The sequence below is a fragment of the Choloepus didactylus genome, chromosome 27 (genome assembly GCF_015220235.1).
Source record: "Choloepus didactylus isolate mChoDid1 chromosome 27, mChoDid1.pri, whole genome shotgun sequence".
Classification (NCBI taxonomy): domain Eukaryota; kingdom Metazoa; phylum Chordata; class Mammalia; order Pilosa; family Megalonychidae; genus Choloepus; species Choloepus didactylus.
The window spans coordinates 14,192,305-14,215,859 of record NC_051333.1 but is presented as its reverse complement, the minus strand read 5'-3'; the positions used below and the strand labels follow the sequence as shown (position 1 = coordinate 14,215,859).

The 23,555-nt window shown below is 47.7% G+C and overlaps 1 pseudogene; it reads left to right on the top strand.

The window, feature by feature from the left end:
* The first annotated feature begins 4,187 nt into the window (after positions 1-4,187).
* LOC119521166 overlaps positions 4,188-23,555 on the top strand; it is a 31,246-nt pseudogene continuing 11,878 nt past the window's right edge.

Here is a 23,555-nt window from a genome sequence, read left to right as displayed (position 1 = left end):
ACCATATTTAAAAAAAATGGGTTGATGACAAAGCCTTGAGGGCAATATACTGAATGAAATAAGCCAGACACATAAGGACAATTATTGCAGGGTCTCACTGATAGGAATTAATTATAATATGTAAACTCATAGACATGAAATATAAGGTACCAAGATATAGGACGAGTCTTAAGAATGGGCAGTGGTTGCTTAGTATGAGCAGAATGTTCAATTAGGATGAACTTAAATGTTTGGAAATGAACAGGGGTGTTGGTAGCAAGATGTGAGAATAACTAACAGCGCTGAATGGTGTGTGAATTAGGTGGAAAGGGGAAGCTCAGAGTCATATATGTCACCAGAAGGAAAGTTGGAGGTCAAAAGATGGGAATGTATAAAACTGAATCCTATGGTTGGCAATGTCCATGATCAACTGTACAAATACTAGAAATCGCTTCCATGAACCAGAACAAATGTATGACAATACAATTAGAAGTTAATATTAGAGGGGCATATAAGGAAGAACTATATACCTATTACAAACTATATACTACAGTTAGTAGTATTTCAACAATTTTGCATAAACAGTAACAAATGTACTATATCAATACTATGAGTCAACAATTGAGGGGGTGGTTAGGGATAGGGGAGGATTAGCGTTTCCTTTTCTTTTTTTCTGTTTTCATTTTTCACTTTATTTCTTGTCTGGAGTAATGAAAAGTTTCTAAAAATTGAACAAAAATTAAGTGTGATGGATGCACAGCTGTATGAGGGTACCCAGGGTCAAGTGATTGTACACTTTGGATCTTTGGATAATTGTATGGTGTCTGAACAATCTCAATAAAAATGAAAAAAAAATTTTACAAAAAATCCATGGAACTGTACTACACAGTGAACCCTAAGTTAAACCATGGGCTTTAGTTAACTGTCCAATTATAAACATGTGCTTTCATCAATTTTAACAAATGTGCCATACCAATACAAGGTAGAATCCTGTATTCTAAGTATGATTGTTCTGTAAGCCCATAACTTCTCTAATAAAAATTTAAAAAAAAAAAAAAAAAAAAAGAATCAGACAATATCACCAATGTCAAGTGTCTGACATGCCTCCCCTATCCCCCCCTCTTATCTGCGTTCACCTTGGTATATCACCTTTGTTACATTAAAGGAAGCATAATACAATGATTCTATTAGTTACAGTCTCTAGTTTATGTTGATTGCATCCCTCCCCCAATGCCTCCCCATTTTTAACACCTTGCAAGGTTGACATTTGCTTGTTCTCCCTCGTAAAACAACATATTTGTACATTTTATCACAATTGTTGAACACTCTAGATTTCACCAAGTTACACAGCCCCTGTCTTTATCTTTCCTCCTTTCTTGTGGTGTCTCACATGCTCCCCACCTTCCTCTCTCAGCTGTATTCATAGTTACCTTTGTTCAGTGTACTTACATTGTTGTGCTACCATCTCCCAAAATTGTGTTCCAAACCACGCACTCCTGTCTTCTATCACCCTGTAGTGCTCCCTTTAGTATTTCCTGTAGGGCGGGTGTCTCGTTCACAAAGTCTCTCATTGTCTGTTTGTCAGAAAATATTTTGAGCTCTCCCTCATATTTGAAGGACAGCTTTGCTGGATATAGGATTCTTGGTTGGCGGTTTTTCTCTTTCAGTATCTTAAATATGTCACACCACTTCCTTCTTGCCTCCATGGTTTCTGTTGAGAGATCCACACATAGTCTTATTAAGCTTCCTTTGTATGTGATGGATCGCTTTTCTCTTGCTGACCACACAATGGGGTGGCTTGATGATAGGAATTTATTGGCTCACAGTTTGGAAGGCTGAACGTCCAAAATCAAGGCACCAGCAGGGCCATGCTTTCTCCCCAAAGTCTATAGTGTTCTGGTGCTGGCTTGCCACAATCCTCAGGGTTCCTTGGCTCACATCTCCGCCTCCCATCACATGCTGATCTCTTTCTCCTTGAGCCTGCTCTTCTCTGCTGACTTTTGGCTTCTCACTTCTCCCTGTGTCTTTCTCTTTATAAGCCTCCTGGTAATATGAGTTAAGAACCACCCTGATTCAGTTGGCCACAACTTTACTAAATACAACATCTTCACAAGGTCCTATTTACAAATAATTTCACACCCACAGGAACATGCATTAAGATTAAGAACATGTCTTTTGTTGGGGTGCATCATTCAATCTACCACATTGATGTCATTAGGCTTAAGTCTAGCAACTTACTTGCTCTATCTGCTCTTCATTCTCTTTCCCCTCTGTTTATGCCTTCTTTTGGATTAATTAAATATTTTTATGATACCATTTTGTCTCCTGTCTTACTAGCTATAACTATTGTTGTGTTTTGTTTTGTTGTGGCTGTTTTAGGTTCACAGTACCCATTTTTAACTTATCACAGTCCACCTTCAAGTGATGTTATACCACTTCATGTACAGTTTCAGAACCTTACTATAGTATATACTTGACCTTTGGGATATTATTGCCATACATTTTACTTTTATGTATGCTGTAAACCCCAAACTACATTGTCATTATTTTTGTTTAAACAGTCAAATATCTTTTTAAAAGGTTTAAATAACAGGGGAGAAATCTGATCTATTTATCCATGTAGTTACCCTGTCTGGTGCACTCCATTACTTTATGTAGATCCATCTTTCTATCTGATATAATTTTCCTTCTGCCTGAAGGACTTCCTTGAACATTTCTTGTACTGCAGTTCCACTGGTGACAAATTCCTTAAACTTATAAATATCTGTAAATGTCTTTATTTTTGCCTAAAAGGGTTTTTAAAAGATACTTTTGCTATATATAGAATTTGAGGTGGATAGATTTGTTATTTCAATACTTTAAAGTATTGAAGTAAAGACAGCACCACTGTTTTCTCACTTGTACTGGTTCTGATAAGAAATCTGCTATTATCTTTGCCTGTTATTGCTGCCTGCTTTTAAAAATTTCTTCTTAACACTGGTTTGGAGCAATTTGATGATGATGTGTCTTAGTATAGTTTTTATTCATGTTTCTTATGCTTTTGGTTCCTTGAAATTAAATGTCAATTTTAATCAAATTTGGGAACCCTTTCAGCCGTTATTTCTTCAAATATTTTTTTTCTGTCTGTCCCCACCTCTCTTTCTTTCTTTTTGGGATTTCAATTACACTTGTTTTAGGCCACATGATGCTTTCCCACAGCTTGCTGATGCTGTTTTTGTTTTTGTTTTTTCAATTCTCTGTTCTCTGTGTTTCATTTTGAATAGTTTCCATTGCTGTGACTTCAAACTACTAATCTTTTCTTCTGCAATGTCTAATCTGCCATCAATCCCATCCAGTGTACTTTTCATCTCACTTGTAGCTGTGTGTATGCTTACATAAGCTTGTATGGTTTTAAGTGGGAAGGTGTGTGTGTATTTGGGTGGTGGTGGATGTTCTTGTGCGTGAGTCTGTGTGTGCTTGCCGTGTTTGTGTGAGTGCTCATATCCTATCTCCGTCTTTGTGTGACCTGCAGATGCTCAAGGTCTATCTCCTTCCCCTCTCCTTTCCTGTGACAGCCACAAAGACAGAGATGATGAGCGAGGTGGCAAGAGGGGATGGAAAAGACAAAATTGGTGAGACCTCGAGGCAGGGGTGGGACAGGCAAGGAAGGGCACAGAGGCTGAGATCTGGGAACATCAAGACACAGACGGTTGACTCTTTGGCATCTCTCTGACCGAGCTGGACAGTTCTCTCCCTGACGTCTCTCTGTTTTTGACTGTCACTGTGCAGGTGCTTTTCTCTGACTCTATGGTCTCTATGTCTCTAGACTCAGAGTCCCAGAGTGCAGAGACTGGGTCCAATTTGACTGATGTCTACTAAACTCAGGCCTATCTCCATCATCACGTGAACTGCACCTGCCTTGCCCCTGACAGGGGTCATCCACATTTACCAAATACATGAGTGTCTGTGTCCATGTTTGCCTGTCTCTGGCTTGCTATCAGCCTCTCTTCCTCTCTCTAAAATGGGGAGCCACCTTGTCATCTCCAAGGTGGCCTAGGGCGTGGGGGCAGCTGAGTTACACCATGTGCAGAGGGGTGAGCGGTACTTTACCTGGGTCTAAAAGTCAAAGCTGCCAGTCTTTATCTGAGTCTAAAGGTCAAAGCCTCACCCCCAAACACCTCTGACCCAAGAGGAGGAAAGCAACATTTTTGATCTCTTGAAAAGGTACAATGTGCACTTTCCCAACCCTGGAGAGGTGCCACTGTGGACTTTTCTGACCTCAGGCTCTGGCTCTCGCTGTATCAGACCCAGCCCTGGGCTTGAGACCACATTCCAGCCCCAGGAATCATGGAGGGGATGGTGTGAAGTGTTTTACATAGAGCAACTCATATAATCCACACTCTTTGAGGTAGGTATTGTTATCCTCAATACATAGATGGGGAGAATAAAGCACAGAGAGGCCAAGGCCTTCCCCTAGGCCACACAGCAGGCTAGAGGGAGAGTCAGGCTTCAAACCTAGGCAGCCTAGTTCCAGAACCTACTATTTTAACCATTTCTTTATGCTGCCTTTCTGGGAGAGATTCAGAGACACACACAGAGATGGCAGAGAGTGAGAGTCAAAGAGAAAAGTAGATAGAGGCGGTGAGAGGCAGAGGAGAGTAAGTTCTGGGGAAAGGGTTCTTAAGGACAAATGAACAAGAGAGAGCCTGGGTCAAACAAAGGTTTCTTTCCTGCAGGACTTCTCAGAGCCTTGAGAATGTTAATGTGCATTGTCAATGCCTCTCCAAGAGACAGGGGGTGGACCCCTCAGCCCGTCTGACTTTTCAGACTGCTTTTCCTTGGTGCACTCATCACCATCTCCCAGGCCCGGGACTCCACCTGGCACACTCTGGGAAGTGCCAGCGTGGCAGGTAAAGGCACTAATTATTAGGGTCAGACTCAGGTTCAAATCCCAGCTTTCTCATTTATTCGTCATGCCAGCTCAGGCGAGTGTCTGCTCCTCTTTGGTCCTCAATATTCCGCATCTGGAAAGCTTGGATACCCACTTTATCAGTTTCCCATTGCTGCTATTATAAACTACCATAAACTTAATGGCTGAAAGCAACACAAATTTATTAGCTGAGAGCTCTGGAGGTCAGAAGGCCGAAATGAGTGGCACGGGCTAAGATCAAGGTGTCAGCAGGACTGCGTTCCTTTGGGAGCTCTAGAGGAGAATCCTCTCCTTGCCTTTCCTGGCTTCTGGAAACTGCCTGCACTCCTTGGCTCATGGCCTCTTCCTCCATCTCCAAAGCCAGCCACGTAGCACCTTCTCTCCTCTCTGTCCCCTGCTTCTATCCTCCCATCTTCTCTCTCCAACGCTGACCCTCCTGCTTCCGTCCTTCAAGGACCCTTCTGATTACACTGGGCCCACCAGGAAACTCTCAAGATTCTTGGTTTACTCACATCTGCAAAGCCCCTTTGCTGCGTAAGGGAACACAGGCACAGGATCTGGGGTGAGGACGTGGACCTCTTGGGGGGCATTACTGTATCTTCCACACCTCCCCGATAGGGTCAAGAGGTGGAAATGAGAACCAGTGCACAGAGGGTAGCTTGGCACCCGGTAAGCCCTTGGTGAGGGCAGAGCTGCTCAGGGAGAGACATGGAAGGGAGATTTGGAGAAAGAAAAACCAACAAGGGCAAAAGAGCAGAGAGAGCCAGTCTCACGGCGTACCCCAGAGGCAGCCAGAGGAGGATGCATGACGGTGACACAGCAAGGGACCACAAGCAAGGCAGTCACTTAACATTTACTGAGCACCCTGTGTGCTGGACCCTAAGCCCTGGAGATCCGGAAGTGAACAAAACAGGTTAAAAACCCCTGCTGTCATGGAGCCGTTATTCCAGTGTCAGGCACTGATCACAATGAAATAAAGATAAACACGGTGACAAGGCAGTTTTCAGGCGTTTTGCCCAGCGTGGCCTTCCTGGTGGTTCCCTGCCAGCGTTCTTTGGTTGGGTCAGCTCCCTTGCATCCTCTGAGTGTGATGCATGTTGATCATTTCCCTTGCAATGTGACAAAAGTGTTATTACCCCGGTGGGAGTCATGGAGTTGGAGGTTGTGATTGATAGACACCCGAGGGGGTGAGAAGAAAACCGAGGTAAAGGAGCAGATGGAGAGATGGTGAGAGACAGCGAGAGACGCACAGAAGCCCAGAGAAGGCATGACAGACAGACAGAAGGAATGCAGACTGAAAGTCAGAAAGAGAGGAGGAGGGGGTGCTGAGGAAGCCAGAGAGGGGGCCGCCCTCTGACTGGGAGCTGAGGGAAAAGCAGCCTGAGGGCTCAGAGTGAGACCCCGCGGCGCCGACTCCCTCTCCCCGTCTCCCGGGCCTGGGCGGGGCTCTCCGCGCGGGGGCTCGCGGCCGCCTCCCCCTCCCTCCCCGAGGCCCCGCCCCTCGCCGGCTGCCCCCGCGCCTGCTGCGCCTCCCGCGTCTGCGCAGGCGCCCGCAGCTGAGAGAGGCCGAGGGGCGAGTGGCAGGGCCGCTGCGGCCCAGGCTCCCTCCGCCGCCCGCTCCCCTCTCCCCGGACGCGGGTGGAGGAGAGGGCGGGGCGGGGAGGGACTGAGGGAGTTTCTAATCAGAAATACCCAGAGACAGAAACATGGAGAATCCCAGAGACAAGGAGACAGGGAGAGGGAAGGAGAGGGATGAGGGAGGGGGGAAGGAGAGGGATGAGGGAGGGGGAATGGGGAGGGGGAAGCGGCAGGATCATTGAGTGAGAGAGACACGCAGACAGAGGACAGACTCTGAGAGAGACCAGAAGGGGGAGAAACACAGAAATAGAGGAGACCAGAGGGAGGCAGGCTGAAGGGAGCAGTGAGGGGGAGACAGAAGCCGCAGAACAGGGAGGAGCCCTCAGACGTGGAGACAGGTGCTCAGAACCAGGTAGAGACCCACAGAGAGAAAGAGAGCGCTGGAACCCGGAGAAAGGGTGGGATGGAGGCCCAGGGGGAGGCAGCTACTTCCCAAGAGACATATGGACACAGTTGGACGGACAGGCATGTTAGATCCCAGAAGAAGAAACTAACATGTAGAAGGAGTTTCTAACTCAGGGGCCCCACAGCTTATCTCACAAGAAAACAGGTGCCCCATAGAGTAGAGAATGAAGGCTGTTCAAAGCTGTTCAGGGCCGTCCCAGTGGCCCCTCAAAGGCGGGTAAGGCAAGGTCAGATAGGCCCATAAAATAAACAACCAAAAAGACCCACTGTCCCTAGCTAGATAACGCAGCTGCTTTCCTAAAAAGAATATTGTCTCAGAATTCTACCAACCAGTCAGCCCAAAACTAGATAGGCACTTACCCAATCGAGGCACAGGACATCACAGCAGACACCCTACCTAACGTGGGTTCCTTTTCTCGTTAAAAAATGCTGCTCTTGGATAGAGAGCGAGAGCCATTATATTTTTCTTCTTTTCTGCCGGCTCCCATCTGCTTTCTTCCTCTAATAAATCTTGAACTTTATACTTAAACTTTGACTCGCTGCATTGTGTGGATTCTTGAATGGCTCCAGGCCTAACAAGGCACTTAGCAATGCCGGGGGAACTCAAAGCCACCCGCCCTGTCCCTGCAGGTGCAGGCCAGTCCGGGCGGTGTTCCCCGGCCCCTGGGCCTGTCCCGCACGGGGCTGCCAGCGGGAGGATCTGCTGGAGCCTCGGGAGGACGGCGGAAGTGGCCATTTCCAAGAAGACTGGCAGGGGCTACAACAAGGCTGGGGACCGCGGGGTGGTGGAGGGCACCGCCTCTGGGCCAGTTGACCACACAGTGGTTAAGTGTGCATATGCTGGCACCAGAGGGCCTGGGTTCAAATCCCCGCCTGCCACTTTCTAACTGTGTGACCCCTGGCAGGTTACCTAACCTCTCTGTGCCTCTGTTTCCTCCTCTGGAAAATGGAAATAACTGTGCCCACTCCCTACACCAGGGATGTTGGCACATTCAGTCAGTTAATATATGTAAAGCACTTCAGTGAGACCCTGGCGCAAAACACGGGCTCAGTAAGCACCCCTCGTGCCTCAGGCCCACGGCACACCTTTCTCACCCCATTCACCCCTCGCTCCTACTCCAATTTGAGTTCCTAGTTAGTGGCCACCTCCCCTGGGAAGCACAGATTGGAAAGTTCCTCCTGCTCTCTGATCCCAGGGTCCCTCCCTGCAGGCATCACCGTCAGGCAGGGCCAGAGAGGAGGTTTGCCCAGCTCTCTCCGGGACCTGGTGCCCGGAAAGTAGAGCCCAGAGAAGCAGATCGGATCTGGAGGAAGCCAGCTGCCTGGAGAAGCTGAGGAAGATATGTGCTGAGAGCCAGCGTCTGGAAACAGGCATGTGTGTGTGTGTGTGTGTGAGTGTGAATGTGTTTATGTACGTGTGCACAGGTGTGAGTGGGTGCTGTGTGTGTGTGTATTGCATGTAGGTGTGCACTGCACTGCGTGCATAGGTGTGCAGGTGCATGTGTGCTCATGTGTGTTCATGTGCATGTTTGTGTGTGTGTGCCCATGCCTTATGGTGAACACGTGCACACATGTGTGTGTCTGCATGTGTATACTTGTGCAAACTCCATCTTCTCATCCTGCAACTTCAGACAAGCCCCTTCCCCTCTTGGAACCTTCATTTCCACATCCCTTTCAAGGGCAGTTGAACTCAATCCGCATTTCCCCACTGTTGGTTTCCATCCCCTCAGGGACACTGGAAAATGCCCCGGGGGGGTCCTATCCTTAAAGGTAGTCCTGGCCTTTGCTTCCATGCCTTTTCCTTAAACAGTCTATGCAATCATAAATTACAATATTAACACTACATGATGTTGAGAGCCATTGAGGGCAGGGCCCCCCCCCCCAGCCCGCATGGTGCCTTCTGTGAATTAGAAAAGGCAACCCTGTCTCACACCCCAGACTGCCGTCTTCCAGACAGTTGTCATAATAAACATGTAAATCCAGGATATCTACCATGTGGTTGGTGCCCCTCAGATGTGACACTGTTGTGCAGTGCACAACCTGTGCATCCTTCCTGGCACAGGTCCTTGGAGCCTTCACGTGGGCTAAACCCTTGGCCTGGAATGTGCTTTCTCTTTTCATAACTTGGGTAACTGCTACTCCTGCCTCTAGTGGCAGTTCAGATGTCCACTCCTCCAGCTGGACTCCTCCTGACCCCCCCCCCCAGCTCAGGGTGGGTTCCCAGGGGCTCTGTGCTTACCCCCATCCCAGCCCTGACCCCTCTGCCTGGGCCTCCCCTGTACCAGCTCTGACCCTCTGGTCTGTTTTCCCCATCATGGGCCAAAGTGCTCTGGGCTCTGAGCAGGGAAGCCCTGAGGAAGCTTCTGACCAGGGCTAGGAGGGGCTTCAGGGCAGGCTTCCTGGAGGAGGTGACTGAGCTGACTATTGAGGATGTGTAGAAGTTAATCAGTTTGGGGAGCGAAGAAAAAGGCAGAGGAAGCAGCGTGAGCCAAGAGCCAGAGGTAAGAGGAAGTGCCTGACGCAGCCTGGAGGCAGGGAAGGCTTTCTGGAGGACACTATATCTAAGCTGAGACCTGAGTGGACAGGAATAAGCCAGCGAAAGGGAGAGGAAGGATGGGGGCGGTAGTTAAGGTGGAGGGAGCAACGGGTGCCAGGTCGCACGCTCTCCAGGACCTCCTTCTTCCCTCCGTTGTGTGGCCTTTCTCCCCCTCTGCTGGGGCATCTTCCCGGGCTACACAGTCAGCTCTTTGGAGTCTCTGAGGAGGAGAAGGATTTCATGGCACACACAGCGAGGGAGCAGGAATTCTCTCCGGATGCATCTTGGCACCGAGACTTCATCGATGCATCTCGGCACCGAGACTTCATCGATGCTTTCGTCGTTTGCGTGCAGCAGGTGAGACTTGGAGCAAGACTCCATCCCATCCTGGGATATGGGGACCAAGGGTCTTGGAGCATCTTTGCGATGGAAATCAAGAGACTAAGCTCTGGTCTGCATCTCAGTTTACTCTGCAACCAGGTGTAATTTTCTCCCCATCTCTGGGTCTCAGTTTTGATACTGAACAAAAGTGATGGGTTCTCTGCCTGATGTGCTTAACAGCCAACCCACGACACCAAGGTTTCAAAGAGAGAAAGAGTTTATTGCTAGGTGAGAAGCAGGGAAACAGATGGCCTCTGAGCCTAAAAGTCTGTCTCTCCAAACTGCCGTAACTCTGATGGTTTTATAGTATCATAAGTTGGGCAGGTTTTAGGATAATGAGCACAACATCTCCAGGTGATGAGGTCAGAGATGATTTGGAATTGGGGTGAGTTAGTTCTGAGCTGACTCAAGGCCTTTCCTTAACAGACATTAGGAACTGTCATTAGTGATCATAAGACTCTAAAGTTGAAAAACAGGATAAGGGAGTATAAGTGAGGATCAGTCACAAGGTTTCTACAATCACAAGACAAAGGCTCTGCATTATAAAATCATTATCAGAGATCAAGGCAGCTGGATTCCAGTTCAGAGATTTCAGGTATTTCCCTTTGTCTACTCTAATATACCAGAAAGTAAAAGGAACATCTACATAATGATTCAGTAAAATCATAATCATCCCTTAAGTCCTAAATTCTCGGTTACAGTTTTTCTACCAGTAGAATTAATGTGTTAAAGGTGGAGCCATTGGACCAAATCTGTGACTGTAAATAGGCTTCATTGCATATGTCAACTTTCTTTGTTTGCTAATCCTGAGAAGGATTAGGAGGTTTAGTCCAGAAGATGGTGGCAATGCCTGCTGTGGGCAAAGAATAAGGAAGTGAATGTATTAGCCATCCCTGGTCTTGTTTTCTGTCCTCATTGCTAAAGCAAATACCATGCAATGGGTTGACTTCAACAATGGGGACTTACTAGCTCCTGGTTTTGAGGCTAGGAGAAGTCCAAATCAAGGCATCATCAAGGTGATGCTTTTGTCCCAAAGACTGACATTGTGGGGCTGGCGGCTGGCGATCCTTGGTCCTGGGCTCCTCTGTCACATGACAAAGCACATGGCGGCCTCTACTGGCCTCTCCTTTCCCTTCCGGGTTCCACTGACATTCGGCTTCTGGCTGCTCCCTCTGTGACTTTTTTCTCTCTGTGTGACCTTCCCTACAAGGCCTTCAGTAATAGGGTTAAGACCCAGCCTGGGCCACACCTTGTCTGAAGTAACCTCATCAAAAGGTCCTATTTACAAGGGTTCACACCTACAGGAATGGATTAAGTCTAAGACCATTTTCTGGCATACGTAGTTCCAAACCACCACACAGCTCTTCTGTAACTCAGACATTCTTTTCTTCTTGTGTGTAGCACCAAGTAGACCTCCCCACAGAATCTGATCAAGAGAATTTGCTCAATTCCACTCTTGACATCTTTTTGCTGAGATAGAGACAACCAGCACCAGGCTTAGGTCTGGGCTCCTGATCCTCTTGCAGTACCCCCAGGTCACAGGTTCGGACCAGCCCTTTCCCTCCTCAGCCTGACCTCGTCAAGCTGGCCTGGGCTGGCTGAGCACAAGGACCAAGGACCCCCATACATTGGTGTGGAGGGGACAGCACCCATTGGAGGATGGAGGCTGACTGCAGCTAATGCAGTTCTGAGTTTGAAGTCTGGGAAGTTGGGGACAGGGGTAGGTGCCCAGAGCAATAAGCCTTCCCACGGTCAGGACTTTCCTTGTCCTGTCCCACTCCGGATGGAGCAGAACTCCACCCTCAAACAGTATAGATTTGTCCCTCTTGGATGCAAGGTAGGGCATGCGGGGCTGCCATCCACCAACCCCGACCTGAGCAGTTTGGGCCACGCTGGGAGACCAGCCACCGTGGGATCTCCTCCCCTGCTCTCTTTGACCCTTTGTGCTATGTAGGTAATCAAGTGGTCATTTGCTGAAAGTTTCTCTTGTGCCCTGAGCCTGTGTTCCCATGATGCACCATGGACCAACTCGCTCCATAGAGCAGGGTACGCAGGGAGCAAATGCAAGCATAAATATGAATAGCCATAGATAATTTTTAGAAATAGATCATCTTATGTATTCCATTATGGACTTTTTTTTTTTTCATTTATCCATCCATCTCAGATACTGTTTCATTGCAATATGTACAGTTCTGACTCATTCTCATTGATGGCTGCATGGCTTTCTATGTTTGATGTGCCATCATTTATTCACCCGTCCCCATACTGATGGGCATTCAGATTGTTTCCAGTTCTTCACTTTGCTCCAGTGTACATTGTCATGCACAGGTCTTGGGCCAGACCCGGAAGCGTTTCTGTAGGAGCAATCCCTGGAAGTAAACCCCTGGGTCACATATATTCATTTAGGAAGCTACTGTCTGATTTTACAGGCTATTATGGAAAGATGAGCCAAAGCAAGGATAATCCACAGCTGTCCCATCTGACTTCTCAGCGTATTTACAACCTGGTTGATTCTGGGGTCTTTGAAAGCCACAGCACTCAACTGTGGTCCTCAGGGAAGATGTCAGAAGTGCTGCGGTTTACCTCCCCCTGGACCGAGATGGGCAGCTTCCCCTCTCCACACTCTAAGGTGACTGCGACGGATTGAACTGTGTACCCCAGTGTGGACATGTTCTTGGTCTTGGTCTGCATTCCAGGTCTTGGACCCATTGTGGATAAAATCTCTTGAAGATACTACTTCGTTTCAGGTGTGGCCCCACTGAATCAGACGACTGGAGGCCTTTGTAAGCAGAGTGAAAGTCAGACAGCCAGGGAAACCCTGGAGAGCGTCCAGAGGCTGGAAGTCAATGGAAACCCGAGGAGAAAGGAGAAGATGCTGCCGTGTGCGTTGCCAGATGATGGAAAAACCAAGGAACCCTGAAGATTTGCTGACTGGCCAAAAGATATGCACCCCAGGGGGAAGCAAACCTTCCAGCCTCTGAAACCATGAGCCAATAAATTGATTCCTGTTGTTAAGCCAACCCATTGCATGGTATTTGTTTTAGCCGCCAGAAAACAAACAAGGACAGAAAGGAAAACAATGACTGACTGCCAGATAGTGTTCAGACTTCCCTCCCAAGTGGGCAATAGTATATGGTGCTTGGCTTATGGGAGAACGAAGGTGTCTGTTTAAGGTTTATTGGGAAAGATTTAGCTGAAATCACACAGTCTGAAACTTATCAGTGGCTCAGGAATCATCTCTGCTCTTACCCTCCACCATCCCTATTCCGTGTCTCTCTTTCTAGGTCTCTCCTCATCTCTCATCTGTCTCCCTCATCCCTGTCTCTCTGTCTCTCATTGTCTCTGATCTCTGTCTCCTTCATTCACCCTATCCTCTGTGGCTACTTCTCTTGATCTCTGATCTCTACCTCCTCCGACAGCCCCAGGGCTCCAAGCGTGCCCCAGAGAGCCCCTGGCCCTGGCTGAGCTCTTTTGCTATGCGGAGTGACTTCTGCAGCACTTTCTCCCACCTCACCTGTGGTCCTTGACTTGCAGAAGCTGCTGCCACCCTTCCAGGTCACCCTACAACCACGACAGTTTCTGCAGACCTAAGCCCACCTCCCGCCCTGACCCTGCCCACCGTCTGGCTGGCTGTGCCCTTGTTCCCTCCTCCCACTGTCTGGGCCTCAGCTTCCCCACACACCCAGAGGTTTTATCAGGTCCATGTGTAGGCTCCAAAGCTATTACCTCAGTTTGGAATTTCCTTCAAACATTCGCTGTTGTATCCCAGTTCCTAGCATGGCACCTGGCACACAGTAGGTGCTCAACAAACACATGCTGAATAAATGAATTTTTCTAGTAAATCCTGGCTCTCATACTCTACTGTGTGAGCTCAGTCAAGTGACTTCCACTCTCACAGCCTGATGTGTGAAATGGGATCATAAAAATACCTGCCTCGGGGGCCGTGGATAGTCTTCATTCTGCAAGTATTGAATTTTCGAGCACCTGCTACCTCCTAGGCACTGGGACTACAACAGTGAATAAAACAGACAAATCCCCTTGCCCTTGTGGAGTTGACATTAGTGTGTGTGTGTTGGAAGAGGGGAGACAATAAACAAGAGACAGAGGAAATAACTCAGTTGTATGGGATGTTAGAAGATGATAAAAGCTATGGGGAAAATAAACTCGGAGCAGGGGGAGGGGCCAGGAATGTAGAATGCGGCCGCGTGTGATTTTAAATAGGATGGTGAGAAGAGGACATTTAAACAGAAACTTGAGCTCCCTTTGCGTGGAGACCTGAAGGAAGGGCGTTCCAGGCAGCGGGAACAGCCAGTGCGGAGGCCCTGAGGCAGAAGGGCACCGGGAGCTGGGAGCCACAGCCGGCGTGGCTGACACGGGACACGCGAGGGGGTCAGTTGCAGGAGAAGAGGGGCAGGGAGGTGACAGGGCTGATCCCGGAGGACTTCGCTTTTACCCGGAGTGAGACAGAACCCATGGGAGGGTTTCCAGCAAAGGTGGGACATGATCTGATCTGTTTTAAAAGGACTCCTCTGGCCCCTCCGAGGCAGATGCAGGCTGGGGCAGGATGCAAAGGCTGGCTTCCCACGCACGCTCTCGCCTCTGAGCCGTGGAATGTTTGAGGGGACGCATCAAGGGCTCTCACCCGACTTCCGCATAACTCTTCTGTCCCTGACAAAGGTCTGTTACATAAAGGGAACTCGCCGAGCTACTGAGCAGAGAGCCTCTTTTGTAGCCCTGTTTTGTAACATCCGCTGAAGGACTCCTGAATTACCGCGAGAATCCACCTGAGCCGATCCGACAGATGCCCCGTCCCAGCTTAATTATTAATAGTGTCCCTTTCACTCTCCAAACAAGCCCAAACAGGCCCAGTGTGGGAAAAAACAAATTTATAAGGGCCCTAAGTTTTCACGCACTTTGATTTTACAGCCCAGAAATCTCAGAAAAAAATGGATTTAGACGCTTTGAAGGATTAACACCAAATAGGTTGAATGTTAGAATCGTGGGCTTTTCAAACCACAAAAATAGCTGGCCTCTGTTAATCACTTACTCCATGCCGGGCAGTGTTGTAAACATCGAACAGTTATGAATTCAATTGACCCTTCACCTCTTTAAGAGGGAGGTGCCCAGATGCGGCCTTTCTCTAAGCCCACTCTGCAGGTGAACTCACTGCCCTCCCCCGCCATGTGGGACCTGAGTCCCAGGGGTGTGAATCTCCCTGGCCACGCAGGATATGACTCCTGGGGATGAGCCTGGACCTTGCATCCTAGGATTGAGAACATCTTCTTGACCAAAAGGGGGAAGCGGAATGAAACAAAATAAAGTTTCAGTGGCTAAGAGATTTCAAATGGAGTCACGAGGTCACTCTAGAGGGCATTCTTCTGCACTTTATCGATATCTCTTTGTAGTTTTTAGTGTATTGGAATAGCTAGAAGGAAATACCTGAAACTGTCAACTGCAACCCAGTAGCCTTGACTGTTGAAGACGAGTGTATAACTATGTAGCTTACACGGTGTGACTGTGTGATTGTGAAAATCTTGTGGTTCACACTCCCTTTATCCAGTGTATGGACAGATGAATAGAAAAATGGGAACAAAATTTAAATGAAAAATAGTGTGGGATGGGGGGAATGGAATGCTTTGGGTGTTCTTTTTACTTTTATTTTTATTTATTTGTTTATTTATGTATTTATTTTTGAGGTAAGAAAAGTGTTCAAAAATTAACTGTGGTGGTGACTGCACAGCGATATGATGGTACTGTGAACAGTTGTACACTGTGGATGATTGTAGGTTATATGACTGTACCTCAATAAAACCGAATTTAAAAAACAGAGGCAGGTGCCATTATCTCCATCCTACAGATGAGGGATCTGAGGCAGCGAGATTACCAGCTGGTGAGTGGGGAGGCCAGGATTTGCTCTGTCCTACGTCACAATGCTACACTGGCTCTTCAGTCATGGAATCGTGACAATTTAGAGTTCTATATTATAATTGTGACAGCAGCGATTTGTAAATATTGAACGTTCAGCAGGCCAAGAGCTCTTTGTGGATGGTCTTATTGAGTCTTTACAACAAGCCAGTGGAGTAGATGTTATGATCCCCACTTTAGTGTTTTTCATTCATTCATTCACTCACTTGATAGAGATTACTGGGGGCCTGCTATGGATGTACCTGGCACTATAATTGCTAATAAATTGGCAAAACACACACACACACACACACACACACACAAAACCCTGCCCTTAAGTTGTTTACATTCCAGTGTGTTTAGTAACAGATAATAAACAAACAAATAAAATCTATGGCATAGAAGATGGTGACAATGGTGCAGACAAAAATAAAGTAGGGTAAGGGAATGTATGAAATGTTCGGGGCAAGGACGGGTTATAAATTTAAAATGAGGCAAGGAAAGGCCTCTCTGAGAAGGTGATTATTTGAGCAAAGACCTAGAAGAGGGGAATGTGGGAGCCATTTGGAGAGGCTGGAAAGACTGGAATTGGATATACTGGGGAAAAATTCTGAGAAGGGTCACCCAGGGCCAGGGCCCTGAGGTGGGAGCCGGCCTGGAGCGTTCCAGCTCCAGCAAGGCTGGATTTTTGTGAGTCAGAGGGAGAGGGGCATGTGAGGGGAGTGGAACTCAGAGAGGCCAAGCGCCTTTCTCAAGGTCACACAGCTAGTAGGTGGCAGACCTGACACTTGAACTGGCTCTGTCTGACCTCAGAGCTCAAGCTCATAATAAACATGGCATCATTTTATCTCCCATTTATTGACCATTCTTTCTGTGGTACACCCATGCTCACAGGTGATGTCAAAGTGCCGTTTTACACATCACAAAATGGAAAGTCCAAGAGGTGAAGGAACTGGCAGAAAAGAGCCAGAGCTGAGGGTAGTTCTGCCTGAATTTTTAAGTCTGGGCTTTTACCTACTGTTGCTTCACAGAATACATACAGCTACGAAGTCCTTAAAGGATGGACTGTCAGCATTTTAGAATCTTGGGGCCAAGGCTGACACAGCACCAGAAGGAGAGATGTTGGTTAAACATCGAAGTGCCTCCCAGGCTGGCTGGGAAAGGCCACCGTCCGAGGCTCCCCACCAGTGCCCAGGTCCAGCAACTAAAGGGTTAACACGTGGCTCAGCAAGGAGCCTCCTGACCCAGCTCCTGCCAAGTATGGATCGGGTATCTACTCTGATTGTACTGGTTTTAGACCTTTGTAATCTCACCCCTGCTTGAAACCATATTTCCAGAAGGAGGTGAGCAATGCAGTTCAGAAAAGTACCTCTCAAGTTCACCCAACAAAGGTGTGGAGAAAGGCACCAAAGCCAGGGTCCTCTTCTCAGCTGACATTCTGGAGCCTGGGTCCCCTTTGAGGGCAAATAAATGCCTTGGGCAATGAGCCCTTAATCCCCTGAGGATTCTGTTGGAACTGGGCCCTGAAATCAGACCATGCATCCCACCCTGCAGAACACTACCTAGAACCTGCCCGTCTGCCCCGGGTTGACCACCTAAGTGCTTCAGCCCTCAGTCCATTCCTACCCCGTGGGGGAAGGACCCGGGCTCCTCTACCACCTATTCTGACTGACTTTGCTCAAACCCCTCTGAGTACTGGTTTCCCCGCCTGTGTGGCTGAGGCAGAGGCCACTAATAACCACTAAAATGCAGCTTCTCTTCTTCCCAGGCATTCGGTTAGACATTTCCCAGCCTCCCTTGCTGTTAGATGCAGTTGTGCAACTGAGTTCTGGGCAATGGAACATGAACAGAAGTAGCGTTTGCCAGCTCTAGGCCTGGCACACACATGCACACACATGTGAACTCCCACATGTATCTCTGTCTCTTTACCCCTAAATGGCAAAGACACTATATGTCTAGGAAAGGATGGAGCCACAAGAGGGAAGGAGCCTGAACAAATTAAAATCCACCCACCAATGAAACTTTCATTGAGTTAAGTTGAGGGGATTTGGGGGTCTGTTTGTTATAGCAACTAGTGTTACTTATCCTAACTAAATCAATAGTGTTATGAATTTTGGAGTCAACAGCTTGGGAAATCTCCTCATTTCTCTGACTCTGTTTTCTCATCTATGAATTGGGGATAGTGATACCCATGGGTAGTTGGGAGGATTAATATTTCTGGGTCATAGATGTTTGAGTTCAATCCATGTTCACATTCCCCTTCCTTCTCCCATCCTTTCCCTTCCCTCCTCTTCTAATATGCTCAGAAGAGAAGCTACCAAAAGGAGGGGAGTCGCTATGAAGGGAGGCCTCACAGGAGTCTGGGCATGTGGTGCTCCCTGGATGGGCAGGAGGTTGTGGAGGCAGGGGCATGGCCCCAGTGACCTCTGGGGAAATCCATACTTGATGCCCCAGGAGTTGGATTATCTCCCCTGGCCGTGATTGAGTAGAAGATGGAAGATCTCCCAAATAGTAGATCTTCCAGGAGACCAGAAAGTTAGCAGCCTTCCCTCCTTCTCTGGCTGGGACATTCCAGGCAGAAGAAATGGCAGGAGCACAGAGTGGTTGGCGTGAAAATGTGTGGCACATTTGGAGTCTGGTGAGGATCATGGGTTACATACAAAAGAGATACCATGGGGTGAAGATCATGGGAGAAGGAGCTGGGGTCTGAGGATGACAGTCTTCAGTGTCAGGCTGGAAGGTGACTGTCATCCCAAGAACAATGGGGAGGCCACAGAAGGTGTTAAGCAGGCAGTGACCTGGTCATGTCTGTTTTAGAAAATTCACTGTGGCTGTTATGTTATGTTAAAGGATGTTAATATACATGATGCTACCAGGAATCAAATGCTCCACCCCACCTCCACCAGGGACCTGGGGAAGGTAGTGGGGGACGAGGTAGAGGAGTGTGGGCTCTGTGCACACCCATCTCCCTTTCAAATTAGACATTCAAAGGCCAGGGTGTGAGAGATGCCGAGAAGGAGGAAGAAGGTGTGGATAAGGACCGGCAAGGACAGCTACACGCCATCCCCTGACAGGTGATTGCAGCTCCGTGAGGGCCTGTTGCAGCTCACAGGGAGCTCTGCATGGACCCTTTACCCCAATTCTGGAAAGAACATGGAGTGTGAATGCATGATGCGTTGGATGATTGACTAGCTGCCCATTCCCGACTAGCCCACCTGTAACGCAGGAGAACTAACTGAGGGGTTGAGGGTGTGCAAGGTTGTCTCACGTAGCCACCCGCTGTTTTGCATGTGAGAATCACTGTTTTGAAGAAGCCAATTTGGGCCAGAGTCCCAATTCCCACCTTCTTGAAGTACAGTGATGGTGGTGATAGTTGGGGGGAGGAAATCCGGTGAGAAGTAGCTTTTCTTTGTAAGTATGCATGGGTTTATGGGGGTGAGAAATATGGCGGGAGAGTGTTGTGCAGGATGTCTTCCATTTGCCCCCCAGATCCCACTTCAACCTTCTCCACCTGCTTTCTGCATCCCCCACCACACCCCGGGGACTTGTATTACCCGATGCCCCTGACTTCTGTTTTACAGTTAAGTTTGGTTAATGGTGAACCACAGCTTCAAATTAGAGGAAGGGAAGAAGGAAGGAGACAAAGAGTTGAGTAATTATTTCCTCAGTTCTCTCCTCTGTTGTCCCATGAAAGTCGTGGCTCTGGTCAGGTGACCTTCTCCATCCATGTCCTAGCATCCTGAGGATGCTGTAACAAAGTGTCACAGATTGGTTGACTTAAACAAGGGAACTTTATTGTCTCACAGTACTGCCGGCTGGAAGTCCAAAACCCAGGTGTCAGCAGGGCCATGCCTCCTCGGAAGTCTCTAGGATTTGGCAGTGGCTTCCTGGCAATCCATGATGATCCTTGACTTGTAGCATAACTCAATCTCTGCCTCCATCACATGGACATCTCTCTCTCTCTCTCTCTCTTTCTCTCTCTCTCTCTATGTTCAAATATCCTCCCCTTATAAGGACACCAGCCACATCAGATTAGAATCCAGCCTAATCTGGTTTGACCTCATCTCAATTAATAACGTCTTGAAATATCCTATTTCCAAGTAGGATTGCATTCGTGGGACCACGGGTTAGCACGTGAGCCTATCTTTTGAGGGGACACAATTCAATCCTCTCTTACTCGCTGCCCTCCTGTCTTCAGGGTTAAGATACTTCACCATCCCTTGTTGCTTCTTCTAAACCTGTTCTCACCTTTGTACTATTAAACTCACTTGAGAAAGCTAGCTTGACAACATGTGCATAATGTTTAGCCGGGTCAAACTTAAATGTTTGGAAATGGATAGAGGCAACGGTAGCATGTTGGTTTTTTTTAACTTTATCAAAAAATTAAAACAAACAAACAAAAACACAGCATTTCAAACAAAACAAAGCAAAGGATTAAGGAAAACAAATAACCTAAAATAACTACTTTGCTTCCAACATGTTCCTACCATACCCCAAGAAAATTAACAAACCATAATCAAAGGTATAAGAAAAAACAAATAACGTAAAATAACTACATTGAAGCTAATTTTTTAATGCAATAGCTTTGGTAACACGTTATTGTGAATATAATTAACAGTGCAGAATTGTGGGTGAATGTAGGGGAAAGGGGATGTTTAGAGTCATGTGTGTCACCAGAAGGAAAGCTGGAGTTTAAAACATGGGAATGTATAACACAGTGACTCTTGCAGTGGTTGATGACTGTGATTAATTGTTGAAATATTAAAAAATTATTTCATGTAGTAGAACAAATGTAAGGTGCCATTTACAAGGAGTTAATAATAGAGGGGTATATAGGGAAAATGTACCTATTGCAAACTGTGGACTAGAGTTAACAGTAGCATCTTAGTGTTCTTTCATCAACAGTAACAATTGTACCCATCAATGCTAGGGGTAAACAATAGCAGGGAATAAGGGACATAAGGTGTTTGGGGTTTTTCTTTTTAGTTTTATTTCTTTTTCTGGAGGAATGAAAATTCTAAAATTGATCATGGTGATGAATGCACATCTTTGTGATGATACTGTGAGCCATTGGTTGTATGCTTCAGATGGGTTGTATGGTGTGTGGACATATCTCAATAAAATTGAATTTTAAAAAATGAAACAAACATACAAAAAAGTTAGCTTGAGCGTGCTGTTTATTTTCTGCCAGCACCCTAACGGAGACAAATACTAACCAAGGCTGTGTTTCCATTTGAATTATTTCTGTGTCTCTGGTTAAGGAGATTTTGTGATAGGACATGAAAGTCAATCCAACAGTGGCCTGCGTAGACAGAGGCCTGTCCACAGTTTGGACTCTTATCCCAAGATCAATGGAAGGTTTTGAGCAGAGAATGGAGGAGATGTGTCTCTAGTCCTTTGGCCATTCGGCCAATAAGGATATTTTGCCATTTCTCCTTCAGGGAAGGGATGGCATGGTAGGAAACAGAGAAAAGAGGAGTCTTTCTTTGTCTTGAGTTTTCAAACTCTAACCCACAGTGGGATTGTACAAATTCAGGCAGAAACGAGATATGAGAGAATACAGTCTATTATGCCCATAAATTGGTAAAGATTTTCTGAATTCGAGGGAAGGAAGGAAAAGGAGGAGTGGGACAATGTTGCGTCTCCCTGAAAAAGGGAGAGCCTTTACCCACCTCCGTCTGCCCATGCACCATCTTGAACTTGACTGGTTCTGGTTCCAACAGAACTGCTGGAGCCACACTGATTGGTCAGGATGTGGGGTGGGCTTGGAGGCCTCTGGAAGAGCCCACTGGCAGCCTGAGTCAGGCCTCTTGTTCGTGGAGTATGGCTTGGCCTAGAGGATGGGGAGGCCGTAAAACACAGAGTGGTTTGGGAACTCTGATGCAGAGCGACTTGACTGTTAAATAAAACCCATTGACAATGGCAAGACCCCAAAAATGAAATGTCTGGGTAGAGGTCTTCACAGACAACCACTCAGAGCTCATCCGTACATTCCCTCATTAATCCACAACTTTTATATCCATTCCTTACCCTCACAGAGCTGACGTTATCACTGGAGACCCAGACAATAAAAACATAAACAAATACGGAACATCGGGTTGTGTCATGTCACACGCTATGAAGATAAACAGAGAGAGATGGAGCTACTACTTGGCTTGGCGGTCAGCCAGGGGGATGGCATTTGAGCAGGCCTGAAAATGCACCAAGGCCAGGAGGGAGTCAAAAGCACCCGGTGACTGGGCAGGAAGGTTAACCCACAGGTGAGGGACTGCCCACAGTTTAGATATTTTATGCCAAGAGAAATGGAAGGTCTTCAGCCGAGATGGGGACATGGTCAGGCCTGCATCTTGGTGAGAGGCCGTGGCTACACTGAGGACAGTGGGTGGGTGTGGGGGGCAAGTGGACCACTTGGGAACCAACACAGGATGCGGGTGACGGGCTTGCGCCGTGGTGGTGGGGATGATAAGTGGACATATTGGAGAGACAGTGAGGAGAGTAAAACAGGCAGGACCCAGGGGTGGCTGCACAGGGGCAGGGAAGGAGAAGGAGGGGTCAAGGAAGAAGCTGAGGCCCGGCCGGGACAGTGGGACAAACAGGGAATTCCTAAACACGTGGAAGGCTGGGGGTCGCTCTGGTCTTGCCGCTGTACCCGGGGGTTAGGTTGGGGACAGGGGGCAGCCTCACTCGGGGGGAGACGTCATCCGGAGCCGGGGCTGCCCTCAAAAGGGTGGAATCTGCAGGAGGAACCCCCAATACTGACCAAATCTTGAAACTTCATGATGAATTATTTGAGTCTCCTAGAACCTCTTGAATTTCTTGGACACTCTTTAGAGCCACAGGGTTTTAGAGTGAACAATTTTCATTCATTCCCTGTGTAACCCTCAGTTACCTTCTGGGTCAGAGATCCCCTTTCTCCAGATGCAGACAGAGGCTCAGAGGAGTCAGAAGGTGGCCGAGTTGGATTTGACCCCAAATCTGCCTAACGCCAAAACCCTTTAGCAATGAGACTTCCTGTCACGACTACTGACATTAATACTTTTAACAACAGTCATAAGAACAACAAGAATGCTCTTCTTATGGAGCTTGCCCAGCATCAGCCCCACACCAGGCATTTGACATGCATTGTTGAACCTCACCTTTGTTTCACAGATGAAAAAACTGAGGCTCAGAGAGGCTGAGCCACCTGTCCAAGATCACCCAGCAAGTAGGTGGCAGAAGTGTGGCTGGAATCCACCTCTGTCTGCCTCCAAACCCATCTTGGAACTGCAGAAGAGACCACCTCACCTACCCTGACATTTGGAGATGGAAGTTGCCTGGGCCAGAGAAGGAAGGATCCAGTGCAAGGCCTCCTGGCAAGCTGTGGCCTGGGGAAGGGTGACAGGGGGCAGAATGGGGCTTGGCTCAGAGTCCAGTGTTTGTGGACATTCCTGTGCCTATTTGTCTCATACCCTTCTTGAGAAGGACATAAACACTGTGGACAAAGCAGGCCTGGGCCCTTAATCTTCTCAGGAATTCTTCTGGAACTCTGCTCTGAAGCACTCAGTCTCCAAGCACTCTGCCTGTCCAGGTATGTTCCTCCACCCAATGGCCACTAAAATATCCCAGGTACTTCTCTGAGCCTTCAAAAGAAGGGAGACTGGGTTTGAGCCTTAGGCCCTGTCCGAATGGTCCTGATCAAGACCCTTTCCCTCTTGTGCCTCAGTTTCCCCATCTGTAAAATGAGAGTGTATGGGAGCTGTGCCAGAGAGGGTAGATCTGAAGTAACCAGTCTACACTGGAGTTATGCACAAGCTGCTTACAAGC